The sequence below is a fragment of the Bufo bufo genome, chromosome 1 (assembly GCF_905171765.1).
Source record: "Bufo bufo chromosome 1, aBufBuf1.1, whole genome shotgun sequence".
NCBI classification, from domain to species: domain Eukaryota; kingdom Metazoa; phylum Chordata; class Amphibia; order Anura; family Bufonidae; genus Bufo; species Bufo bufo.
The window spans coordinates 224797933-224823663 of NC_053389.1; the positions used below are offsets into that span (position 1 = coordinate 224797933).

The window sequence follows — 25731 nt, forward strand, 5'->3', positions numbered from 1 at the left end:
CGATTGTCTATTAGACAACCACGTATTATTTTTGGGGGACTCTAGATAGCTGTCTACCAAGATGTCACCTATACTCCGTCCTTGCTTAAAGGTGATGGCTGGATAGTCAGGGAGGACCTCTCCAGATCTGGGTCTGCCCCCCTGAATTTTAAGGAAACCTTCTTGTCTGTTTTCGTTGATTTTTTTAATGAATTTTTTCCACTTCCCCTCCTCAAGCTTTTGAATGCAATGACAGCAGTAGTAAATGATGTCTGAGTGACACTGATATACATAGCTATTAGTAAACGACTGTTTGATGTAATTAACATACAGCGTGTTTAAAAACACACAGCATCGCACAGCTTGCTGCTTTTCCAAGGCTGCTATTCCAAGTGCTGATCTACAAGTGCATTGGAGATATTCAGGAGACTAACAGTCTAACTCAGAGTTTTTCCACTGTAGCAGAACTTCAATGGTGTTTCTGGTGGATACTCAGACACTGTGTTTCAAAAGAGGTAAGGAATTTGTTAGACACGGTATCTCTATTGTCTGATTGCAAATGAGCATAGGCGAGTAAGGTGTTAATTTGCTGTTGGGGGAGGAGCCTTTGTGGGAGTGTGTGTATATATAGCAACATAGTATTAGCTTGCTATTATAGCTTGCTGCTTTTCCAAGTGCTGATTTACAAGTGCATTGGAGATATTCAGGAGGTAATCTGGAGGTGGATACAATCTAAACAAGTAAGATTTGTTTGTTTAAAATCTTTCCCCTCTTTACAATGGCCGACCTGGTTCTGTGCAGGAATTGTTGTGCTTTTATTTCAGGTTCCATTCATCAGAGGTTTGGATACTGTCTGATCTGTAGACAGCTCTCCATAATGCAGCAGGAAATTACCTTTTTGAAATATGAGATTTGTAAATAAACTATTAAACAAACTCAGGCTGAGAACATTGCAATGCCACTGCCACAGAGGCCCCCTAGAAATGGAAGATGGGTTACTGTAGGTTCTGGTAGACTGAGAGTTGTGGATAGAAGACATGTCCCACAGTCTGTGGCTCTCCATAATTCATTTGCAGCACTTTCAGAGTGCAAGAGCAACATGGAGGATGACTCAAGCACAGTGGGTGAGAAACAATCATCTCCCATGCCTAAAGTATGTAAGACTGCAGCCAAAGACAAAAAGGAGAAGGTGAGGATTGATAGTAAGCAGCTGTTGGTGGACGATTCCATCATAAGAGGTGTGAAGATTGAGGAGAATGGTGTTGTGAGATGTGTCCCTGTTGCTACCGCTAGCAGGGATAGACGACGATCCTTCATATTGTTAGGCAAGCAAAGCAGGAAAGGAAAGTGGATGTTATTGTCCATCTTGGGACAAACGATCTGGCTTGCAATAAGGTTTCAAAGGTGAAAGAAGCTTTTCACACACTTGGAAAGGATATACGGGAGGTTGCATCAACTGTTTCATTCTCTGCAGTTTTGCCTGTGCATAACCTGCAGCATGACAGGAAGATGCGCATTAAGGAATTCAATGTATGGCTTGGTGAATGGTGTCTGAATCAAGGGTTTGGCTTTGTGTCTCATGTTAGCTCTTGTTGGAATGGAAGAACTGTACAAGAAAGATGGTTTGCATCTTTCTCTCAAGGGAACGAATGTCCTCGGTGAACAGTTCCAAGTATTTGCATTTAAACTAGGAAAGGGGGGCAAAACAGTGATAATCCAGCAGTCCAACTGCCCCCCGGAACAATGCCAGAAGATGCCAGTAGTACAAAGGTTAAGAAACGACAAGCTCAGATTCTTGTCTACAAATGCTCGCAGTTTAGGGAATAAGATCAATGAACTTGAGGCTATAATGGCATCTGAGAATATAGATGTAGTGGCTGTTACTGAGACGTGGTTCAAGGGGAGTAATGACTGGGATATATCAATACCAGGGTTCTCGCTATACAGGAAAGACAGAGAAGGCAAGAAGGGGGAGGGGTGGCCCTGTATGTGAAAGATAGCATAAAATCAAATTTGATACAAGTTAGCGAGAACAATTTAGAGTCAGTTTGGGTTACCTTGCAGCTTGATAATCATAAGGTAACTTGTGTAGGTGTGATATATAGACCACCTAGCCAAGTCAAAGAATTAGATGATCTACTAGTTGAGGAAATAGCTAAAATGACATTGAAGGGGGAAGTTATCATTATTGGAGACTTCAATCTTCCAGATGTAAACTGGAAAACCAAAATAGCTAGTTCTGCCAGGAGTACAGATATTCTAAATTCCCTACTGGGATTATCTCTACAGCAAGTAGTTGAGGAGCCAACCCGGAAGGAGGCCATTTTAGATTTAGTATTCACAAATGGGAATTTAGTATATGATATTACTGTAGGGGAAAGCTTGGGATCTAGTGATCACCAGTCAGTGTGGTTTACTATAGGTACAGTGACTGAGTCACACCACACAAAAACAAAAGTTTTAGATTTTAGAAAAACTGACTTTTCTAAAATTAGATTAGTGGTATACGAGTCCCTATCAGATTGGAACAGTTTCATTGGAGTCCAGGAGAAATAGGACTACTTAAAAGTGGCACTATTGAAGGCAACAGAAAATTGCATTAGGCTTGTCAGTAAAAGCAAAAAAAGGAAGAGACCACTGTGGTACTCAGCAGAAGTGGCCAAAATCATTAAAAACAAAAAGATAGCATTTAGGAATTATAAAAATAAAAAAAAACGAGGATGACAGGCAAATTTATAAGATTAGGCAGAGAGAGGCCAAACAAGTTATAAGAGCTTCTAAAGCACAGGCAGAAGAGAAATTAGCTCAGTCAGGGAAAAAAGGCGATAAGGCATTCTTCAGATACATAAATGAAAAAAGGAAACTAAAACAAGGAATTACCAAATTAAAAACAAAAGAAGGAAGGTATATGGAAGAAGATAAAGAACTAGCTGACTGCCTCAATGAATACTCCTGTTCAGTTTTTACAAAGGAAAATGAAGGAAAAGGACCTCAGTTAGGAAAGAAGACTAATGAATCTTTTGATGCATGTGTCTTTACAGAGGAAGAGGTTCTAAGTCAGCTGTCTAAAATTAATACAAATAAGTCACAGGGGCCTGATGGGATACACCCAAAGCTATTAAAAGAGCTTAGCGGTGAACTAGCAAAACCATTAACAGATTTATTTAACCAATCACTGGCAACAGGAGTCATCCCAGAAGATTGGAAATTAGCAAATGTTGTGCTTATTCACAAAAAAAGATAGTAGGGAGGAATCAGGCAACTATAGGCCAGTAAGCCTGACATCAATAGTGGGGAAATTAATGGAAACCATACTTAAGGAGAGGATTGTGGAACATCTAAAATCCCATGGATTGAAAGATGAAAAACAGCATGGGTTTACTTCAAGGAGATCATGTCAAACTAATCTTATTGATTTTTTTGATTGGGTGACTAAAATAATAGATGGTGGAGGTGCAGTAGACATCGCTTATCTAGACTTTAGTAAGGCTTTTAAAACTGTCCCACATAGAAGGCTTATCAATAAATTGCAGTCTTTGGGCTTGGACTCCCATATTGTTGAATGGATTAGGCAGTGGCTGAGGGACAGGCAACAGAGGGTTGTAGTCAATGGAGTATATTCAGACCAAGGTCTTGTTACCAGTGGGGTACCTCAGGGATCTGTTCTGGGACGCATGTTGTTTAATATCTTTATCAGCGAAATTGCAGAAGGCCTCGATGGTAAGGTGTGTCTTTTTGCTGATGACACAAAGATTTGTAACAGGGTTGATGTTCCTGGAGGGATACACCAAATGGAAAAGGATTTAGGAAAACTAGAGGAATGGTCAAAAATCTGGCAACTAAAATTTAATGTTGATAAGTGCAAGATAATGCACCTGGGGCATAAAAACCCAAGAGCAGAATATAAAATCAGTGATACAGTCCTAACCTCAGTATCTGAGGAAAGGGACTTAGGGGTCATTATTTCAGAAGACTTAAAGGTAGGCAGACAATGTCATAGAGCAGCAGGAAATGCTAGCAGAATACTTGGGTGTATAGGGAGAGGAATTACCAGTAGAAAGAGGGAGGTGCTCATGCCGCTCTACAGAGCACTAGTGAGACCTCATTTGGAGTATTTTGCGCAGTACTGGAGACCATATCTCCAGAAGGATATTGATACTTTGGAGAGAGTTCAGAGAAGAGCTACTAAACTGGTACATGGATTGCAGGATAAAACTTACCAGGAAAGATTAAAGGACCTTAACATGTATAGCTTGGAAGAAAGACGAGACAGAGGGGATATGATAGAAACTTTTAAATACATAAAGGGAATCAACAAGGTAAAAGAGGAGAGAATATTTAAAATAAGAAAAACTGCTACAAGAGGACATAGTTTTAAATTAGAGGGGCAAAGGTTTAAAAGTAATATCAGGAAGTATTACTTTACTGAGAGAGTAGTGGATGCATGGAATAGCCTTCCTGCAGAAGTGGTAGCTGCAAATACAGTGAAGGAGTTTGAGCATGCATGGGATAGGCATAAGGCCATCCTTCATATAAGATAGGGCCAGGGGCTATCCATAGAATTCAGTATATTGGGCAGACTAGATGGTCCAAATGGTTCTTATCTGCCGACACATTCTATGTTTCTATGTATTATGCTTTTTCATATTTCAAAAATGTTCCCTTATCGGGGGCAAATGATGTTTGAACACACACTGTGTTATGGGATGTTTACAGAAACACCCCATAAGTGCTCAAAAACTGATGTATGGGCGCACAGCAGGCTTCAAAGTGGAAGGAGCAGCATGCATGTGGAAACACTTGGCAGTGAAAATGAAAAATTGCATTTTTTTTCTAGAAAAAGTTGCTTTACACCCACATTTTTCACTTTCCCAAAGGGTAACAGGACAAAATGCAACCCACATTTTGTTCCCCATTTCCCCCCGAATACGGCAACACCCCATATGTGCTCAAAAATGATGACAGCAGGCTTTCTGAGGTCTCCAGAAATTAAAAACCCTAAGAAGTGACCCCATTTTGGAAAGAGCAGCCCCGTACGAACATTTTAAGGGGTGGAAAGGGTACATTTCAGCAAACAGGTGTCTTACAGAAGGCAGAAACACTAGCACACATTTTTGAAAATGAAAAATTACTAGCAGACCCCAATTTTTTACTTTGACAAGAGGTTAAAGGAGAAAAAGCCCCCCAGTATGTGTTAACCATTTTCTCCCCATTCAGTAAAACACCCCATATGTGCTTGTAGCCTGCTGTATGGGCACACAGCAGGATGGATTTTGTTTTTGCGCTCAGCTAGAGTTCTGCTGCATCCCTAGCGAATTCTCCTCATTCCCGTTGCTCCTGATGGGCAAAAAGCTAAAAAAAAAGGGTAGAGCCCGACTATCGGCTCCTCTGACATCCTCCCAAAGCGACATACCCTGTGTCTTTACCCGGCAGCCCGCCTCGCCAGGTCCCGCTTTACACGGCCGCACCATACGCTCTCAAGATGTCGCCGGCACCCAGGCCACGCAGCCCTCATAAATGCTGTCGGAAGCGTACGGGAGCCCCGCTTCTGAACTCTGCAGGCGCCGCTCAGCGTCGTTGCCCTATCTACCTGCCTCAGCTGATCACCAGGAACGGACCCACAGCCAGGATCGGACTTTCTCAGCTGCTCCTGTCTTGCGTTCCCCACAAGAGCGTGCCGGCCCTGCCTCTATCAACCAGCCGAAACACCTGCATCTCATGGGTACACACCAGGTCAGTGCTGGGGGCTCAACCCCTTCTTCACAGGCTGAGCACAAACGGCCACCAGCCCTACCACCCCCATGGACTTTGCTCTAAGGCCTTCAATTAAAGCCTTCTGGCCCAGCGGGCACTCACCCAAAGTGACACATAATTCAGACCTGCACCAAGGGCCCCCTTATGGTCCTTACCTTCAGGGACAGCCCTTGGACTTTCCCCATGTCTCTTCTCCTCACACTGCACAGGATTCCCTTCGTCCCCCTTCCCACTCACCGGGACCCTCCCTTGCGGCATCCCCACACTGGTCCACTGGATCCTCATGGGACGACTCCCACCCACAGCTATTTGGAGCACCACCGCTTGGACCCAAGGTTATGACTGACCCTACAGCTATACCCCTTCAAGGATCCCCCAGCACCCCTCCCTGAAACTCCCCCCCTCCGCAGACCTATTTGATGAAGATTCCATGCCGCGAACCATGGCAGACCTGCGTAACCCTTATTTTCTCTCTACCTTCCAAAGCAGACCTATTCAGTTTTGCTACCAACATCCTACAAGAATGCAAAAAGGAATTTTCCCAGGTCCGCTCTGAGCTGACTGCGATCAATACCAGAGTTAATTATATTACGCAATACCATGCAACTCTGTCTGCAACTGTCCAAGCTCTACAAGACAAGGCCCAAACTCACAATGCGCAACTTTTTGCCTTACACCAACATCTGGACGACATAGAAAAGCGTAGCCGCTGTAACAACATACGGATCAGAGGCCTCCCAGAATTAATAACAACGGAAGATCTATTGCCCACGATAGGGAGAATATTTAACTGAATCCTTGGACGCCCGCCAAACTCTCATATAGGGATCGGCAGAGCACACAGAGCCCTCAGACCTCCTAACCCTGATGGCACCAAGCCAAGAGACAATATTTGCAGAATTCACTTCTATGTCATTAAAGAGCAAATCCTAAACAAAGCTTGACAATCCTCCCCCATGTCTCATGAAGGGGCCCCCATCTTGTTATTATAGGACCTTTCACGTAACACTCTGTCACAACAAACCGCCCTACGTCCGCTACTGGACCTTCTCAGGGACTGTGGAATCCCTTATCATTGGGGCTACCCATTCGCCCCATTTTCCGGGCCATAAGGGTCAAACAGCTGCTCTCCGTCATCCTTTGGACCCATTGCATTTTCTACAACAAGTAGACCTGCCACCAATCGAGCTGGGCCCCTGGCCATCCATCTTACCACCAGCTCCAACAACACAGAAACAACCCCGTCCCTATCAACTCGCCAGCACCGATACCCCTGGACCGACCATGTCAACTCCTCGTGGACGACGATGGTGACGATCTGCTGGCCCCCCAGTGAGGATCCCTATCCAACTCAGTCACCTGAAAGACTTTCTGCTGTTCCTAATTGGGACTGACATCTTGTAGCCACAACGGCTCTTCTTCCTTCTCCGCCTTGCACCGCTCTGTCTCTTTTGCTCCCTCTCAGCAGTGGGAGATTTGACAGTGTACTTTGATAGGGAACGTAGCGGGCCCGCTCTTCTCTGGCTGTTACTTTCCCCCAATAGTTTGAGACACTCCCTCGGGGCTGTTTAGACCCTGGTGAATGCGCCTGAACCCCTTTCTCAGTCCCCTAGGTTATCTGCATTGGAGTCGCCTAGCCTAGATGTGCCATTCACGGAAGTCGAGCTCCAAACGGTCCTCAAATCTCTACCGGGGGGCAAGAGCCTAGGCCCTGACAGGTTCACAGCCCGGTTTTATAAGACCTTCTCGACTTCTCTCTCCCCTATTCTGCTTCAGGTTTTTAATACGGTGTCTCCTGGGCTTCCCTTCCCGCCACAGACCACTGAGGCCCATATCGCGGTCATCCCCAAGTCTGGCAAGGATCCTCACCTATGCACCAGCTATCGTCCTATCTCCCTCCTAAATGTAGATCTAAAAATATTTACCAAACTACTGGCGAATAGATTGAATACTTTTCTACCCTCGATCATCCAACCCGACCAGGTGGGGTTCGTGCCGGGACAGGAGGCCTGGGACAACACCCTCAAAACACTGGACATCATCCACCACGCAAAAACAAACAAAATCCCTCTCATGATCCTGTCCCTTGATGCTGAAAAGGCTTTCGACCGCATCTCTTGGCACTTTATCCATACTGCCCTTTATCACCTGGGTATAGGTTCGGTCGAAGATTTTCAGTATGTACCAACAACCCTTGGCACGAGTCAAAATCAATGGCACCCTTTCCCCTCCCTTCTCCATCAATAATGGGACGAGACAAGAACGTCCATTGTCTCCTTTGCTCAACGTCCTGGTTATGGAGCATCTTATGTCCTCTATACGTGTCAATCCGGACATCTCCGGAGTAAATATTGGTGATCATGAGTACAAATGTGCGGCCTTCGCGGACACCCTCCTGCTTTATATAACTAATCCCTATATCTCTCTACCATATCTGCTCTGTGAGATCTCTCGCTTTGGCGACTGGACCAACTTCAAAATTAGTATAACTAAATCTGAGGCCCTACCCAACGCCTTGGTTTCTTTTCTTAAAACCTCTTTCCCCTTTGCCTGGCCCTCAAATGGGATAATAAACCTAGGTATAAAAATCGCAGCTGACTTGTCACAACTCTATAGATTAAACTTCACCCCTCTCCTTCAGCAATTCCAAAGGGACTTGGAAACCTGGCGTCAATGGGATTTCTCCTGGTTTGGCAGAATTGGCATATTGAAAATGACCTTGTTGTCGAAACTACTCTATCTCCTGCAGACCATCCCCCTCTGTATCCCAGCAGTATTCTGGTCCCAAGTGCGCCGATGCTTTAAGTAATTCATATGGTCACCTGGTAAACCACGGATTAACTCTAATTGATCCTAAAGGTCCCTTGGTCCCAATCACTGACCATCCGCTCTTCCCTCCAGGGCACTCGCCTCATTCCTTCCTCAAGGGTACGAAGACTCGCCCACTTACATTTTACCATGTCCTTTCGGGATCCTCTCTGAAGCACCTTTCTCAACTACTAGGGACCCCCCCACCCTCCCTCTACCATGCAGCTCATTTGAGTATTTACAACTCCAACACTTCTACTCCTCTCTGAGTAAGTCCCATACATTAAACCGAAACCTCACAGCATTTAAACAAATGTCCATAACCCCTTCAGCGATATTCAGGAACATATCCACCATATATAAACTACTAATACATCAACGCTCCTCACACCTCCCCCTTTTTTGTCAGGCCTGGGAGTGAGATATAGGTACACAATTTACTCTACTCTTTCTCTTATCCCATAAAGCGTTGATCTCTACTAAGGCCCAGGAAACGAGTTATAAAATTCTATCCAGATGGTACAGGGTGCCCGCTCTTCTCCATAAATGGTTCTCCCTAGTGTCAGATCGCTGCTGGAGATGTCACACGAAGAGGGCACGATGCTTCATATTTGGTGGAATTGTACTGCCCTGCGCCCCTTCTGGAACTTTGTGCACAAAACCATCAGAGAGGTGACGGGCATTCCTGTGCAGAACTCCCCTGAAGCTCTTCTACTATTTGTACTCGACCTAAATATCACTGCCTACAAAAACTCTCTGCTGAAATACATGATTCAGGCAGCAAAAGCAGTTATTCCAAGACACTGGAAATCCCCATCACCTCCCTCACCAGAGGAATGGTTCGAGGAAATCACTGTATACTAGAGAATGGAGGACCTAATTAGTGTTACACCCCTAGACTCTTCACGATTCTTGAAAACTTGGGTCCCATGGGACACATTCCGCTCCTCGGAGACGTTCCGGAATATACAGATGTGACTCTCCATATCTGATTCCCTACCCCTCCTTACCTTGCCCCCCCCCCCCCCCCCCCCCCCCCTTGAATACCATCTTTTGTCTGTTTCTCTCCTCTTTTAAGTTATTTTGTTGGTTGTTACATGCCAAGTTTTCGTAATTGTCTTTACCCACGCTGTTGCGTGGTTTATTACTTCTGAGCACTATATGTTACATGTGCTCTTTCACAATGCATCGTTATTGTAATCTTGTATCATTTGTCTATGATCAGAATTTGTTATTCTGAAATCTCAATAAAAATAGAATATGTAAAAAAAAAATTCCCTAGCTCCCCAGAAATTCAAAACCCCAAGAAGTGACCCCATTTTTGAAAGTGCACCCCCATACGAACATTTTAAGGGGTGGAAAGGGCACTTTTCACCTAACAGGTGTTTCAAACAACAGGGTACATAAAGGATGAAATTAAATTAATACTCCATTGATGAGTGGTAGATTTTAAAACAATCCTGCATGCACAGGCCAGGTTTTTCAGGGGAGGTTTCTCAGTGGTAAATTGTGTCTTTTCTTATCCCCCTTTTTTGAAAGTGCAGGGGTGTACACCTCAGCAAGCCTGGTATAAAAGTGGTCAAGGACAGGCTTAATCCTGAACAGACGGTCAAATGTCGGGTCGTTATGGGGTGGGCACTGTGCATTGTCATTTGTAGTGTAGAAATTTCCGAATTGACTCAAATCGTTTCCAGTTATGGTGTTACTGTAAATTGGAGTCTGGTAGAAAATGTCCGTCAAAACATTGGGATCCTATCCATGCGGAAGCTGCAGTTTTTGCAAGTTTATGGTCCCTAAGAAAGAATTCATTAATCCACATGATGGAAAAATATATAAGATCAGAGAATATATGAATTGTAGAAGTACTGGGGTGGTGTATGGAATCCAATGTAACTGTAACACATTTAAGGCTACTTTCACACTAGCGTTCGGAGCGGATCCGTCTGATGTTTCATCAGACGGATCCGCTCCGATAATGCAGACGTTCGCATCCGTTCAGAACGGATGCGTCTGCATTAAAACTTAGAAAATTTTCTAAGTGTGAAAGTTGTCTGAGCGGATCCGTTCAGACTTTGCATTGTAAGTCAATGGGGAACGGATCCGCTTGAAGATTGAGCCATATGGTGTAATCTTCAAGCGGATCCGTCCCCATTGACTTCCATTAGAAGTCTGGACGGATCCGCTCGCCTCCGCACGGCCAGGCGGACACCCGAACGCTGCAAGCAGCGTTCAGGTGTACGCTCACTGAGCGGAGCGGAGGCTGAGCGCTGGCAGGCGGATGCATTCTCAGTGGATCCGCATCCATTGAGAATGCATTGGGGCCAGACGGATGCGTTTGGGACCGCTCGTGAGCCCCTTTAAACGGAGCGCACGAGCGGACACCCGAACGCTAGTGTGAAAGTAGCCTTACATTGGTAAAACCATCCAAGAATTAAGGAGAAGAATCTCCAAACATTTCAGTATTTTGAATACGAGTGAGGAAACACCTCTGTCAAGACATTTGCAGAGGTATCATGATGGTAAAACCACAGGTTTAAAAATCTGGGGGATACAAAAAATACAGGGAAGCCCTAGACAAGGCAGTGTGGATCGTAAATTACAACAAGAAGAGACCAAATGGATCTATTGTCTTCATTCTCTAGCACCAAATGGGTTAAATGAGGGCTTCACTTTTGCCTCATTTCTATAAAATAACCTAATACGGCATTTTTCAAGTTCTATAATAGTTGATATTCAGGATGTTTACATAAGAAAAAGAGGAACGATCGTTCAAGGGGGGTTTTAAAAAAAGCTGAACTACTTTATATTCTATACAAGACTTACCAAGGCAGGTGGGCATTCCTCTTGTAGGTATTCTGTCCGTGGGAGGAGACACCTTAATAAAGATATCTGCAAATAGAAATAAAAAATAATCAATAAAATAAAAAATAATAACAATAAAAATAAAAATAATAATAGCATTTAAATATACAGGGCGTTTCACAGCAATCACTATGGCTAATAAATGCAGACTCAAATCCAGAATAGAATAAGAGGGGAGAGAAGCAAAAAGCAAAAAAGAAAGTGAAAAAGTAAAAAGAAAGAAAAAAGAAAAAAATTATCCAAATGATAATGCATGCGCAAAGACAAGTAGTACAATAGTGGCCTTTGAGTACGAGCCATACATTAAGACAGAGGTTGAGATATGAGAATAGTCCCCAAGCGAAGGCGCTAGCACACGGATGGGAGTCTCACTAGTAAGTAATAGTCTAAGTTATGACACAAGCGCACAGCACTAAGGTAGAAGCTTGAATCCTTAAAGGGGTTGTCCCACTTTGCTTTTTCAGTCTTACGAGCAGTAAATGTCCTGATAACTTCCTGGTTTGGCTCAGGCAGTTGAGTGCAGGCCGGCCACGCCTCCTCATGACTCACCCTGAGAGCTCAGTCCTTGCGTGCTCGTTCATGTGGATGAGTGATCTTTCTGGAGCCTGCAGAGTATGTAATGCCCATCCCCTGCTGGGGAATCACTCAGTGACCACCAATGCTAGTGAATTAATGTAGTAGTAACTTGTGGCTGTCCTGCATTCTAATACACTTTTACACATAAAACCTGTGTTACAAACCCATTCTGTGCAGCAAAAACAATAAATCACTACAGCCCAAATGCATGTTAGCTAGTAGCCATATGATCTGTGCTAGATATAGATAGATATATTCACTGACTTATTACCCAGCTTTCCCGATGTCTGATATTATCACTGACTTATTACGCAGCTTTCCCGGTGTCTGATATTATCACTGACTTATTACCCAGCTTTCCCGGTGTCTGATATTATCACTGACTTATTACCCAGCTTTCCCGATGTACAATATTATTACAGACTTATTACCCAGCTTTCCCGGTGTCTGATATTATCACTGACTTATTACCCAGCTTTCCCGGTATCAGATATTATCACTGACTTATTACCCAGCTTTCCCGGTGTACAATATTATTACAGACTTATTACCCAGCTTTCCCGGGGTCTGATATTATCACTGACCTATTACCCAGCTTATGGGGGTGGGGGGGGGGGGGCATCTGTGGATGGCACTTATGGGGGGGGGGGGCATCTGTGGATAGCACTTATGGGGGGGGGCATCTGTGGATGGCACTTATGGGGGGGAGGCATCTGTGGATGGCACTTATGGGGGGGGGCATCTGTGGATAGCACTTATGGGGGGGCATCTGTGGATGGCACTTATGGGGTGGGGGGATCTGTGGATGGCACTTATGGGGTGGGGGGCATCTGTGGATGGCACTTATGGGGTGGGGGGCATCTGTGGATGGCACTTATGGGGTGGGTGGCATCTGTGGATGGCACTTATGGGGTGGGGGGCATCTGTGGATGGCACTTATGGGGTGGGGGGATCTGTGGATGGCACTTATGGGGTGGGGGGCATCTGTGGATGGCACTTATGGGGTGGGGGGCATCTGTGGATGGCACTTATGGGGTGGGTGGCATCTGTGGATGGCACTTATGGGGTGGGGGGATCTGTAGATGGCACTTATGGGGTGGGGGGATCTGTGGATGGCACTTATGGGGTGGGGGGATCTGTGGATGGCACTTATGGAGTGGGGGGATCTGTGGATGGCACTTATGGGGTGGGGGGCATCTGTGGATTGCCGCCTGGACTCCTTCTGGGCACCAGAGAGCACGGCGTCCTCGGTTGCTATGACGCCGTACGCTCCCTCCTGCTGCCGGAAAACAGTATTACACTGCTATGATCTATAAGAGAGTATCACTGTATTCCGGCGGCAGGAGGGAGCGCACGGCGTCCTCGGTTGCTATGACGCCGTGCGCTCCCTCCTGCTGCCAGAAAACAGTAATACACTGCTATGATCGGGCGCCCGCGCATGCGCAAAACTATGCGACGTGCGCGCTCACAGTGTGAGTGAGAGGCCGGCTGCAGGATCCCAATAGAAACCAGTGCGCAAGTGCGGCATGGATGCGACCGGCGAGATGTGGCCGTATCCATGGGATACCAACACAAACAAAGGGGAGTGAAAGGAGCATTTTTAGGCTGAATTGTATGTTTTTTTTAATTACATGTATTATAAGAAATGTTCAGTGGGGGGCAATGATTTAATGTAACCCTATTTAATGAAGTGGGACAACCCCTTTAAGTGCCAACGTTCGCACTGAAATGGGACTCCCATATGAGGAAATTTTCTAAGTGTAGGCGCAAGCGCAGGAGATCGATCGATGGGAATATTCTTTAAGTGCTGAGTCGCTGACGCATGCGCATTAGAATCTTACCGGAAGGATGAATGATATAATTGAGGAGCGCAAGCGCAAAGATAAGAAGTAGAAAGTTCAACATCTTATAAGTATTGGCGCAGGCGCGATGCATTACCTTGGATGATGTCACTGGAATCATCCTAGTGACGCTGTAAGAGTGCGCCCTGTACTCGGAACCCATTGGCTGAGATGCTGTCCATCACTGGAAGAGATACAGTGATTGGACGAATTGACCCTACATGCTGGAACCGAGGATTTATAGCTTGATCCCCGCCCCCACACGTAATACCTGCATGTCATCCCCTGAAGACGCCGAGTACACGACGAAACATGTAGGGATGCAGGAACTAAGATTTTAGTTCAGGGAATTTGAGGCAGGGACCCCATAGTGGGAAATTGCATGTAGATAGTGTCGGACATAAAGACTCTTGCATAGTTTGGAGACTCGAGGGGTGAAGTCCAATGTGGACATACACCATATAATAAACATGAGACAGATCCCGAACCCTGATTTCCCAGAGAAATTTTAAGCAGCGAGTTCCCAAGTAATAAATGTATTTTAAAAGAGTGATTAATAAAGATAAAAATTTTATGATTACTAGTCAGAGAGGTTGCAAAAGTTACGCTAAGGTCCGAGTGACCATTTAATCCTTCAGTATAATAAATATAGCGTCGCAACCTCCTGAGGGATCCTTTGTTTGTTGTTTAAACTGGTAGAAAATGTCCAAACTCCAATATTGTCTAACGTTTGTTTTTTCACAACGCCCATATGCAGCACGAGTCCCCAAAACATCATCATCTCTGCTGCACTTTCTAGCGTATGGTGAGGTAGGGTTCTGATCAATGAATTGTTGGGTATATAAATTGGTTTGGGCCACCATTAAATTTACATAATCTTCAGCGAAGAAGAATTTAAAAAAAACTAGTTCAGTGAAGCCCGCACAGTCTATCTGTATTCCGGAGCTGCCCACAAAATCCGGAATTTGGGGCTGATAATCGTCAGGGGGTGGGGTTCATAAGAGTTCACTCTGGGGAGCTGCCTCCGCTGCTACCCTGGGGTGCTTTCTAGAGGGTCCCTCATCACCGGATGATGATGATGATGGGGTAGAGGAGTAGAGGAAAGTGGCATCCTCTTCTCCCTCACTAGCTGATTCAGTATCAGAGGCAGGCATGGCTTCTGCCTTTTCAGCTGAGTATACTCGTTGGAAAGGACAGGCCATTTTTATTTTATTGGGGTGTGACGTGTAAAATGTGTAAACCTTTATTTAGTGCGAGGGGTGTGTATGTTGTGTTTTCACACGTGAAGGGGCTTGTAATGAATTAAAAATATAGAGAAAAGGAGTAGAAAAAAAATCTAAAAAATTGCAGGATGCATGCACAAAGATGTTGCGTGCGTGCAAAAATCTACATTAACAATAGCTAACTAAAATTTTATTCTATATATATACAGTACAGACCAAAAGTTTGGACACACCTTCTCATTCAAAGAGTTTTCTTTATTTTCATGACTATGAAAATTGTAGATTCACACTGAAGGCATCAAAACTATGAATTAACACATGTGGAATTATATACATAACAAACAAGTGTGAAACAACTGAAAATATGTCATATTCTAGGTTCTTCAAAGTAGCCACCTTTTGCTTTGATTACTGCTTTGCACAATCTTGGCATTCTCTTGATGAGCTTCAAGAGGTAGTCCCCTGAAATGGTTTTCACTTCACAGGTGTGCCCTGTCAGGTTTAATAAGTGGGATTTCTTGCCTTATAAATGCGGTTGGGACCATCAGTTGCGTTGAGGAGAAGTCAGGTGGATACACAGCTGATAGTCCTAATGAATAGACTGTTTGAATTTGTATTATGGCAAGAAAAAAGCAGCTAAGTAAAGAAAAACGAGTGGCCATCATTACTTTAAGAAATGAAGGTCAGTCAGGCAGCCGAAAAATTGGGAAAACTTTGAAAGTAAGGGCTATTTGGCCATGAAGGAGAGTGATGGGGTGCTGCGCCAGATGACCTGGCCTCCACAGTCACCGGACCTGAACCCAATCAAGATGGTTTGGGGTGAGCTGGACCGCAGAGTGAAGGCAAAAGGGCCAACAAGTGCTAAGCATCTCTGGGAACTCCTTCAAGACTGTTGGAAGACCATTTCAGGGGACTACCTCTTGAAGCTCATCAAGAGAATGCCAAGATTGTGCAAAGCAGTAATCAAAGCAAAAGGTGGCTACTTTGAAGAACCTAGAATATGACATATTTTCAGTTGTTTCACACTTGTTTGTTATGTATATAATTCCACATGTGTTAATTCATAGTTTTGATGCCTTCATAGTCATGAAAATAAAGAAAACTCTTTGAATGAGAAGGTGTGTCCAAACTTTTGGTCTGTACTGTATATATATATATATATATATATATATATATAAAATACGGCATTGTTTTAACTTACCATTGACCGTGATGTTTGAGGGTGGGGTTTTCATGTCTTGGTGTTGGTCGTTTTCTAGTATAGCCTTATCACTTGGTATTGGCTCCTGGGCTGAGAACATACCTATGGGCCCTGTAAAATGAAGATTCCTTTTGAATTATATCAGTCAGCGTGCAGAGGCAGGAGTACTGGAATTGCTGCAAACCCTCCTCTCCCAGTCTGCTACTTCTAATGATCATCCTGACCTGTGTTCCCCCATCCTGTCTTCTAGGTCTCTCAAATCCAAACAGCAGCGACAATCCCTTCCTCCTAGTAGGCTTAGTCTGCATCCCCCTTTTGCCAGGAAAAAAGCCTCTTCCACATGTTCCTCCCCTGACCGTCCCACTCCAGGTATTCTCATCAGCCAACCTGTCCAAGCTAATTCCACTACAAAAGCCACAAGGTGGGGTCCAGAAGCAGGTGCCAGCATTCTCAAGCCCCTTCTTCCCGCCACTGTGCTGGGACCAGAGTTGCCCCTGAACAGGCCCTTTCCCCCTGTCACCCATCTCTATCTTCCCGAGTCAGCACAAACTCTGTAGCGCTGTTGGAGCTCCTCCCTATTCTCCAGTCGAACCAGTATAGAAGGGGATTCTGTACTGACTAGCTGTGGTATTCTCAGTTACAACAGTCTATGAGTGGTTTTATTCAATAGGAGGGCCGAGAGTTTGGCTGACCTTGGCTTGGTGAGACTGCTGAGAATGTAGCCCTATAACCCCATCTTGTCACTTAGCAGCTAGGAATAAACGACATGACGCTACTCTTTGTTGGGTGAGAGTCGGTCACAGCTTTATTAATTATTTTCTTTATCAAACCAACTTTTTTATATCTCAAACCAACATCAACAACTTGGAGTCTCAAGAAGCAGTATGCCCCACAGACTCCCTCTGTGGGCAAGTCCGCCTTCTTCTCCGTCTTGCTTTGATCACCGACCTCCACTGTGACTTAGTACCACGAACACCTGAAAATTGAACAGTAAATAACCATTGTAACAAACCAATCTAACCAAAACCAGGGCGGGCGGGACGCTGCCTGCTGGTGCCGTAGAGAAAGAGGCCGAGCCTTGCCTCATTGCCCCTTTTAACCCTCCTATGGCCACTACCAACTCTAAACACCAATCAGGGGGCAGGGGAGGATCCCCTGAGTCGCCTGGGTAACACGATGAGCAGCCCTGCTCTGTCTGGAGAAACACACCATTTTATTTTGTTATCTTTTACCATACCCCCAAGCTGCTAGCTGCTGCCAGTTTTAACCCTTCTGCTTCCCGTCTCCACAGTCTATGCCGCCTTCATTTAACCCCCTCGGCGCCACCCAGACTGCTGAGAATGTAGCCCTATAACCCCATCTTGTCACTTAGCAGCTAGGAATAAACGACATGACGCTACTCTTTGTTGGGTGAGAGTCGGTCACAGCTTTATTATTTATTTTCTTTATCAAACCAACTTTTTTATATCTCAAACCAACATCAACAACTTGGAGTCTCAAGAAGCGGTATGCCCCACAGACTCCATCTGTGGGCAAGTCTGCCTTCTTCTCGGTCTTGCTTTGATCACCGACCTCCACGGAGGGGCCCGTGTACTCCTACATGGCGCTCCGACCCCCACCCAACAAGAACTGGGCCTGCTCAACTCCGTCCTGTAAACCAGACAAGAAAATATCCAACCCGATGTCGTTCAAATGGACACCGTCGGGCCGCATAAGTTGTCTCCTTCCAACTGGCGATGACGTACTACTACCCCAGCTCTGGAGCGGACAAACCACGAAATGCGGTTATTGACAGTGTGCCTGGCCCATTCTCTCGCTGTGGCATCCCTGGCCCCTTGCCACGTAGCCCGGGGGATAATTTCTGACCACACTATAATCGCCTCTTGGAAGAAAGAGGGGAGTCTCTCCAAATCAGCCCTTATTAACGTGATCAACTCCGCTATTTTTAAGAGACACAGGTCATTGCCACCCGCGTGAATCACTAATATCACCGGGGATCGAACTAGATGGCTAAATTCCACTGCTTCCGGGAGAACCTGTGACCAGCGTAAGCCCCGGACACCCCGCCAGCGGACTTGAATATTTCGAAAACCGAGGCATCGACCGCCCGGACGGCTTTCTGCTCTCTGTCCCGCCCAAAAGATGTACGAGTGACCGATGAAACATACTGTAGGCTGGACCGCATCTAAAAGAAAAATCGAATCAATAAATGGGGCCGAACATATGAAGCAAAACAGGCAGATTTCCATCGTCCGATCCGCTGCACCTTGGACTCTGACAACCCAGCGCGAGCCGCCTCCGTAGCTGCCCCAATTCTGAAAGAGTGTGTGCCAAATTCAGCAACTGGTAAGTGAAGCGAAAGGAGGCAGCGGCGAAATATGGACCTATATTGAAAACGGGTAAGAGGGGTGCCATCAGCATGTATCAGGAAAGGGGAGCCTATCGGTCGGGTAGACACGAACTGGGCTACAGCAGCATGTGGGCAAGCTGGGCCGCCAATCTTATGCAAAGGAAGCCAGGCCCCTCGCACTAAAGCATCTGTTTTAGAGCGCCTAATGAAGACCCGTAGGGCCGAGTCGCTGATGAAGACGTCACTAGCTCCTAAACCTCCTGAGCGAGTGAGAGAAGGAGAAACCAACTCCCCTATACGAAGGGCGGCAAAAAAGGCTAAGCAAAAAGCCGCCCTAAATAAATGCACCTCATAAGGGGATTCACAAATAGAGGAGAGTAATTGGCATATGCTCACTAATAAGGAAAAGAATACAGGGTGGCGACATTCGTGGCGAATATGCTCCTTGCGCCAACCCCTAATAGCTTGCCTAATTATGAAATGCTGAGTCACATCCTGCCACCCACGCATTTTAAGGTAAAAACCAACACCCCACAAATCTACGCTGCGCAACCAACGCACTAACTCCCCTGGATTTCAGGGTCAAGAGATAAGAAATGGTCACCTGTAAACATGCTGCTGGCAAAATAGCATTTGCAGAATTAACCGCCACCGCCGTCCATTCTGCCCACGCCTTACCATGTGCTGACCACGTTGCTGGAGTCACTGAAGCTTGTACCATAGTCATCAGTCGTTGATCGGTAAATCCCAAAGCGTCGGCGGGCATGGTATTCCTTCCTGGATTGCCCACGGCAACCTGAATTCCTGCCAACGGAAACAAGATAGAGCGTCAGCTATGGTGTTGTCTACTCCTGGCACATGATGGGCCCGGAACCAAACATTGAACTCTAGGCAGCGGAAGACAAGGTGGCGAAGTAGCGAGAGAACTGGGAGAGAAGAGGAGGTTAACGAATTAATACAACAAACTACCGCCATATTGTCCGAGTAAAAACAGACACGCCTGTTTCGGAAACAGGAGCCCCATAAATTGATGGCCACAATAATAGGGAACAACTCCAACAGTGTGATATTAGAACACAAGCCCCGAGAACGCCAAGAGTCAGGCCACGGTGCTGAGCACCACTCATAGCCTAATATGGCATAAAACCGGTAGACCCAGCAGCGTCCGTGAATAATGACAAATCAGGAGAAGAAATCTCCAAAGATTGGTAGCAAGTATGGCCGTTATACTGGGCCAAAAAGGAATTCCAGACATGTAAATCCAACTTCAGCTGCTTGGTCAACCGGATGTGGTGAGAAGGCTTTTTAGCACCGCACGTTGCCAGTGATAGCCGACGGGAAAAAACGCGAGCCATTGGCATGATGCGGCACGCAAATACTAATAATCCCAATAACTCCTGCATTTGACGTAGCGTAACTGATTTTACTGACAGGAAACCTGATATCATGCCGAATAATTTTTGTAATTTATCGCTTGGTAGGCGGAAAACCATAAAGTTGGTATCTATCTCGATACCTAAAAATGTGATGATTTTCGCCGGGCCAACCGTTTTATCCTCCGAGAGGGGGACGCCGAATCGAGCCATGAAAAAACTAAATGTATCCAGGAGAAATTGGCATTTCCTAGAATTGCCGGCGGAAACAAATAGGAAATCGTCTAAGTAATGGATAATATTTAGTGAACCAGTTTCAAAACGGATGACCCATTCCAAGAAGGTGCTAAACAGTTCAAAATAATGGCACGATATAGAGCAGCCCATCGCTAGGCATGTGTTATAATAATAGGAGTCGTCCACCATACAGCCTAATAGGTGATAGCAATCAGGATGTACAGGGAGTAGGCGGAAAGCCGCTTCAATGTCTGATTTGGCCAACAAAGCGCCAATTCCAGCCCGGCTAACTAAAGCTACCGCCCTATCAAATGACACATAGGACACCGAGGAGTCCTTCTTGGAGATACCATCATTCACAGAGGAAACCTTTGGAAAGGACAAGTGATGTATCAATCAAAATGATCCTGGCTCTTTTTTAGGGATAAGGCCTAAAGGGGGGATAAAATACGTATGTTTTTAAAGGGGGGGTGTAAATGGCCCTATTTTGCGGCCCAAAGTGACTTCTTTAGCTAATTTGCTTCTCAATTGATCTGGGTTATCCTTTGCTGACTTCAAATTATCTGAAATTGTAGGTAGTGGAGAAAAATAAAACGGAATGAAAAAACCGGACGTGAAACCGAAACGTAGTTGGGCGGCCGCTTGCTCATTGGGGTATTGGTCTAGCCACGAGGACATCGCGTGCACGCTCACCGGGGTCTTTCCCGCCAGCCGAAGTGTGGGCTTTGTGTACTGATGCCTGACGCTGGCATCGGACAGCGGCATGTGAGCCTCCGCAAAAGGAACACTCGTGCTTGTATTTACAGAGGGTGAAAAATTTACAATGACCCTCGTTGTATAACCAGCAGGCTCCTGGCCTGCGCACAGCCACTGCGCCGTGTGTATTTGCTGAGGGGGCAGTGGCCGCGAGGGGAAAGGGTTGTGTTTTTTGCGACATCATAAGGCGAAGCCATAAATCTGCTGCTTTTACCCCCCAACCTATATCTGGTTGTAAAGCTATCCGTCGGCGGAACTCTTCGTCATACCGCCACCATGCGGTTCCGCCGTGCGCCTTAAAAACACTATAAATAGAGTCCATGTACACGAAGAGGTCTGCGAGAGTTCCGAATGTCGCTGAGCCATAGTGTAACCTAACACTGCGAATGCTTGAATCCAATTACCTATGGTACGAGCTACCTTTGGCTTGCGGTCTATAAACCGTTCAGCATTAGGGCGCCGCTCTTTGTCAACAGTATGCTGATCCACAGAAATTAATGACCAAATGTCTATGTACTGGTTAGCCCATATTTTGTTCTTGATGTCATCATCTAGGTGGGCCCCTAACGGCGTTAATCCACAAAATATTAATTCTTTATGGTCGCTAGGTCTGGACCTACTGGACAGAGTAGCCTCCGGGGTGGGCTGTGTAAGGGAAGAACTGGGGTCTAATTGGGCTAACAAGGCCCTAAGAGCAGGAACTAAACCTTTGGCTACGGTGTCCGCGCCCCAGGCCCCAGTAAAATTGTACTCATCGGTAGATGGATTTTGTTGTGTGGGAGCGACTAAACTCGCTTGAGGAGTTGCTGTTGGAACCGTGCTGGCTGACTCCGCCACACGGGAAGACCTTCGTGACTGATGTCTGGGGGCCCGCACACTACGAGAACGTGACCTGCCGAAGTCCGAACCGCAGGAGCTCAACTCTGAAGATGAAGGCGACCGCCATCGCGCCGATCTTGACCGGGTCGAACGGCTACTCCGGCTATGGGCACTGGAGACATGGCGGCAACGGTGAGATTCCGACCTGCGCCTTTCTCGGCGGTCGTGGGTAACTGCAGGTGATCTATGTCTAGACGACTGTCGTGGGGCAGGCTCCTGCCCATGGGGAGTGGTAGCCGACAGGGTCATCTGTAGGTTGGCAGATGTAGTTGGGATGTGAAGGGGGGGGGGGGTTGACTGTAACAGTGGTGGGGGGGGGAACATAACCAGCCAGCAGCTGCATTGGTGGGGGGTGGGGAGGGGGCATAATCCGTCCTGTAGATTGTGGGGGCAACGCTGATACAGCAGCCGCAATACCAGGGATAGACTCCCCCATGTGGCCCTTCTCATTAGGGGCCATAGACTGCAGCTCCGGCGCTAGCGTTATAGCCTCCTCAGCAGAGGAGTGCTCGCTGTGCCGATTCCCCATGCTAGCCTGTGATTTGCGACAGGAAAGAGGGGGCTGAGACGCCACCGGCGGGAACTGAAGCTGCCGTTCCTGCGGCGCCGGAAGTTGGGGAGCGGTGGGCGTGGCCTGCGGACGTGCAGGCCGAAGTGCTGGAGTATTCTGAAATCCGGCAGCCGGATGATCCTTGCGCTGCTGCTGCCGCCGGCTCCGGGTGCGGCGAGATATTAGGGCAGGAGAGGGGCTGAGACGGGCGGGTGGGCGGATGTTTCTGGTGGGCCGCCTGCCACCCGGCCGCTCCGTTAGTTGTACACTAGGGGTGGGAGGGGGGATTGATGGCTGGGGAGCTTGTAAGCCCGCCATCAGGCGGGATAGAAAAGCCGGGCCCTTCGATTGTAAATGTGCAGCGAGTGCTGCCAAAAGCTCTACCTCTGTGGCCATACCTGCTGCCTGCTGGTGCCGTAGAGAAAGAGGCCGAGCCTTGCCTCATCATCCCTTTTAACCCTCCTATGGCCACTACCAACTCTAAACACCAATCAGGGGGCAGGGGAGGATCACCTGAGTCACCTGGGTAACACAATGAGCAGCCCTGCTCTGTCTGGAGAAACACACCATTTTATTTTGTTATCTTTTACCATACCCCCAAGCTGCTAGCTGCTGCCAGTTTTAACCCTTCTGCTTCCCGTCTCCACAGTCTATGCCGCCTTCATTTAACCCCCTCGGCGCCACCCAAAACCGAGAGGTTGATTCAGCAGTACTTTTAAAGCCCCAAGTTAACAGAAACTTTTGCGGAAGTGTGTGGAGAGTGTTGTGTGTTTGCCATTGAGATCCTCACCACAGTCAGACTGCTTAAAAGAATTATCCTACAAAAAGTATTCCTATGCAATGAAAAGGACATTTTAAATGAACTGTTATTGCACTATATATGCAATAAAAATATTGTTAATTTTTTATCTACATTTTCCTCTGATAGCACTCCCTGCTGATTCTCATGTGGTCGAAATTCTGGTCCACCTTCTCCAGCATTCAGTGGTGCATGGACATGTTTAGTATCTTCCATGCTGTCTTTCTTTTCTTAGTGCTGGTGAGGTGGTTTCATAGTGAATCTGCCCAGACACCGGTTTATTCATGAAAAAATATAGCTACTTCTCTCTTTAGACGTGGAGAAGGAAATTGCATTGCATATCATATTGCTATTTGTCAGTGGAATCACTGGGGAGGAGTGGCAGATGCTTCATGAGCTGCTGTCCAACCACAGAAAGGGTATAGAGAAGTCCTCCAGATTATTACGAAGTGGATATTAATCCGCTGTGTCACTTAAACAGATTTGACTTGGGGCTACCCCTAAGGGCATTATCTAAGCTGCACCACTGATCTTCACCCTTTAACCCCTGTACAGGGATCTGGAGTCCGTTCCAGGCAGCTACCATTTAGAGTAGCCTCTGTTCAAGTCATTGCTTACCCGTAGGGGTGAAGAGAAACTGGTGCGGAACACTGAGGGGTCAGGCAAAACCATAGTAAGGTTAGGGCAGGCAGAGTTCATATGACACGATAAATAGTATAAGGTCAGGACAGGCAACTCTGGGTCAGAACAGCAGTCTTCGCCACACCTGCAGAGGCTGGCCCCAACTGGATATGTTGCCCTTCTTTTCCAGTTCAGCTGCATTGTAGTGCAAGTGGGGTCAGAAGGGAACTCAGAACTTTAAGTGGCCATGGAATAAAAATCTAAGCGGTCCCATGTTGCAGGCGAGTCTAAACTGGCAGAAGGAAGGGCCAACATAAGTAGCTGGTGCCAATAGTATCATATTTCTGAACAAATAACTGCTCCAGCAGAGAGAAATACCACAATGCAGCACAATGTACTGACCCCTGCAGAACCAATTACCACAAGCATCACAAAATAATGCACCAGCAGTACAAAATACCCCCCCCCCCCCCCTCTGTGGTGGCCACTGCCAACTGCCATGTTCTGTCCTTCTCTTCCAGTTGCCTTAGGATGGCAATACAGTTGTATGCATGAATAAGGAGGGCACCTGAGGTCACCAGCCAGGTACAGAAGTACTTGATGCTCCCAGCGTTAATTTACTCTGGGAGCGTCAGATCATTACTTACCTGGCTGGAGGCCATGAAGAGGGCTCGCTAGACATTGACCCACGGGAAGCTTCACTGCAAGGGCTATGGCCAGTCTTTCCCTCGCTGGGGCCCACTGAAGGTTCCTCCAGTGCTCTGTTGGGCCAGTCTAACACTCATTACAAGAAGAGACCTTGGTAGTTGGTTTAAATAAAGGCCCAACATTTAGTCATTACTGGTGGCAACAGAACAGTGTATGGGTTACAGTCTTTTCTTTGAGGCCACAAATCATGTTGGTTACAGTTTTAGGGCAGTGGGCACACTGCATATGGGTTACAGTCTGTTTTTGAGGGCACACAGTGTTCTGGTTACAGCCTAAACTGGTGATTTAGCTCAAACACCCCCCGTACAAGCTGAGCCAATGACAGATGATAGGGCTAGATACACGGTGCAGCAGACAGTATCACACCTGACAGGGTAAAGCTACTTTCACACTCGCGTTTGGTGCGGATTCGTCATGGATGTGCGCAGACGGATCTGGTTAGATAATACAAACGTCTGCATCCGTTCAGAACGGATCCGTTTGTATTATCTTTAACATAGCCAAGACGGATCCGTCTTGAACACCATTGAAAGTCAATGGAGGACGGATCCGTTTTCTATTGTGTCATAGAAAACTGATCCGTCCCCATTGACTTACATTGTGTGTCAGGACGGATCCGTTTGGCTCAGTTTCATCAGACGGACACCAAAAGGCTGCAAGCAGTGTCCGCCTCCAAAGCGGAATGGAGGCTGAACGGAGACAAACTGATGCATTCTGAGCGGATCCTTATCCATTCAGAATGCATTAGGGCCAAACTGATCCGTTTTGGACCGCTTGTGAGAGCCCTGAACGGATCTCACAAACGGAAAGCCAAAACGCCAGTGTGAAATACAGTACATGTAATATGTTTTGGGCACTAATGTGTTAAGTTGCCACAATCTGTACCTCAGCCATTCACAAGTTTCTGATTGTTTAGCAGGACATTGTTCACTGTAGTGGGGCAGGACACGCCCCCGTAACCATGACAACCAGCTTGTAGACAGGCAGAGCTGCAGCACACATCTCCACTCCCCGGCTGAGAAACCTGCAAACGTTCACAGGGGAAGCAGGTAAATATTGAAATAAATAATTATTTGGCACATGATACATATAGATTAGCGATACCGCAATATTGAGTCAAGTGGTTATCTCATTGTTGTTTCTGTAATGTTCTCCATGTCGCGGTTGATGCTTGTTTTTTTTTTTTTTTTTTATATATAACAAAGAATAGTAAA

At 46.4% G+C, this 25731-nt stretch overlaps 1 protein-coding gene across 1 annotated transcript in view; it reads left to right on the top strand.

Moving 5' to 3' along the window:
* LOC121003851 overlaps nt 1-25731 on the top strand; it is a 263153-nt gene that overhangs the window by 154453 nt on the left and 82969 nt on the right. Inside the window, exon 2 of the mRNA XM_040435782.1 lies at nt 25437-25566. The gene's annotated coding sequence lies outside the window, so the exon portion shown is untranslated. The remainder of the gene's footprint in view (nt 1-25436; nt 25567-25731) is intronic.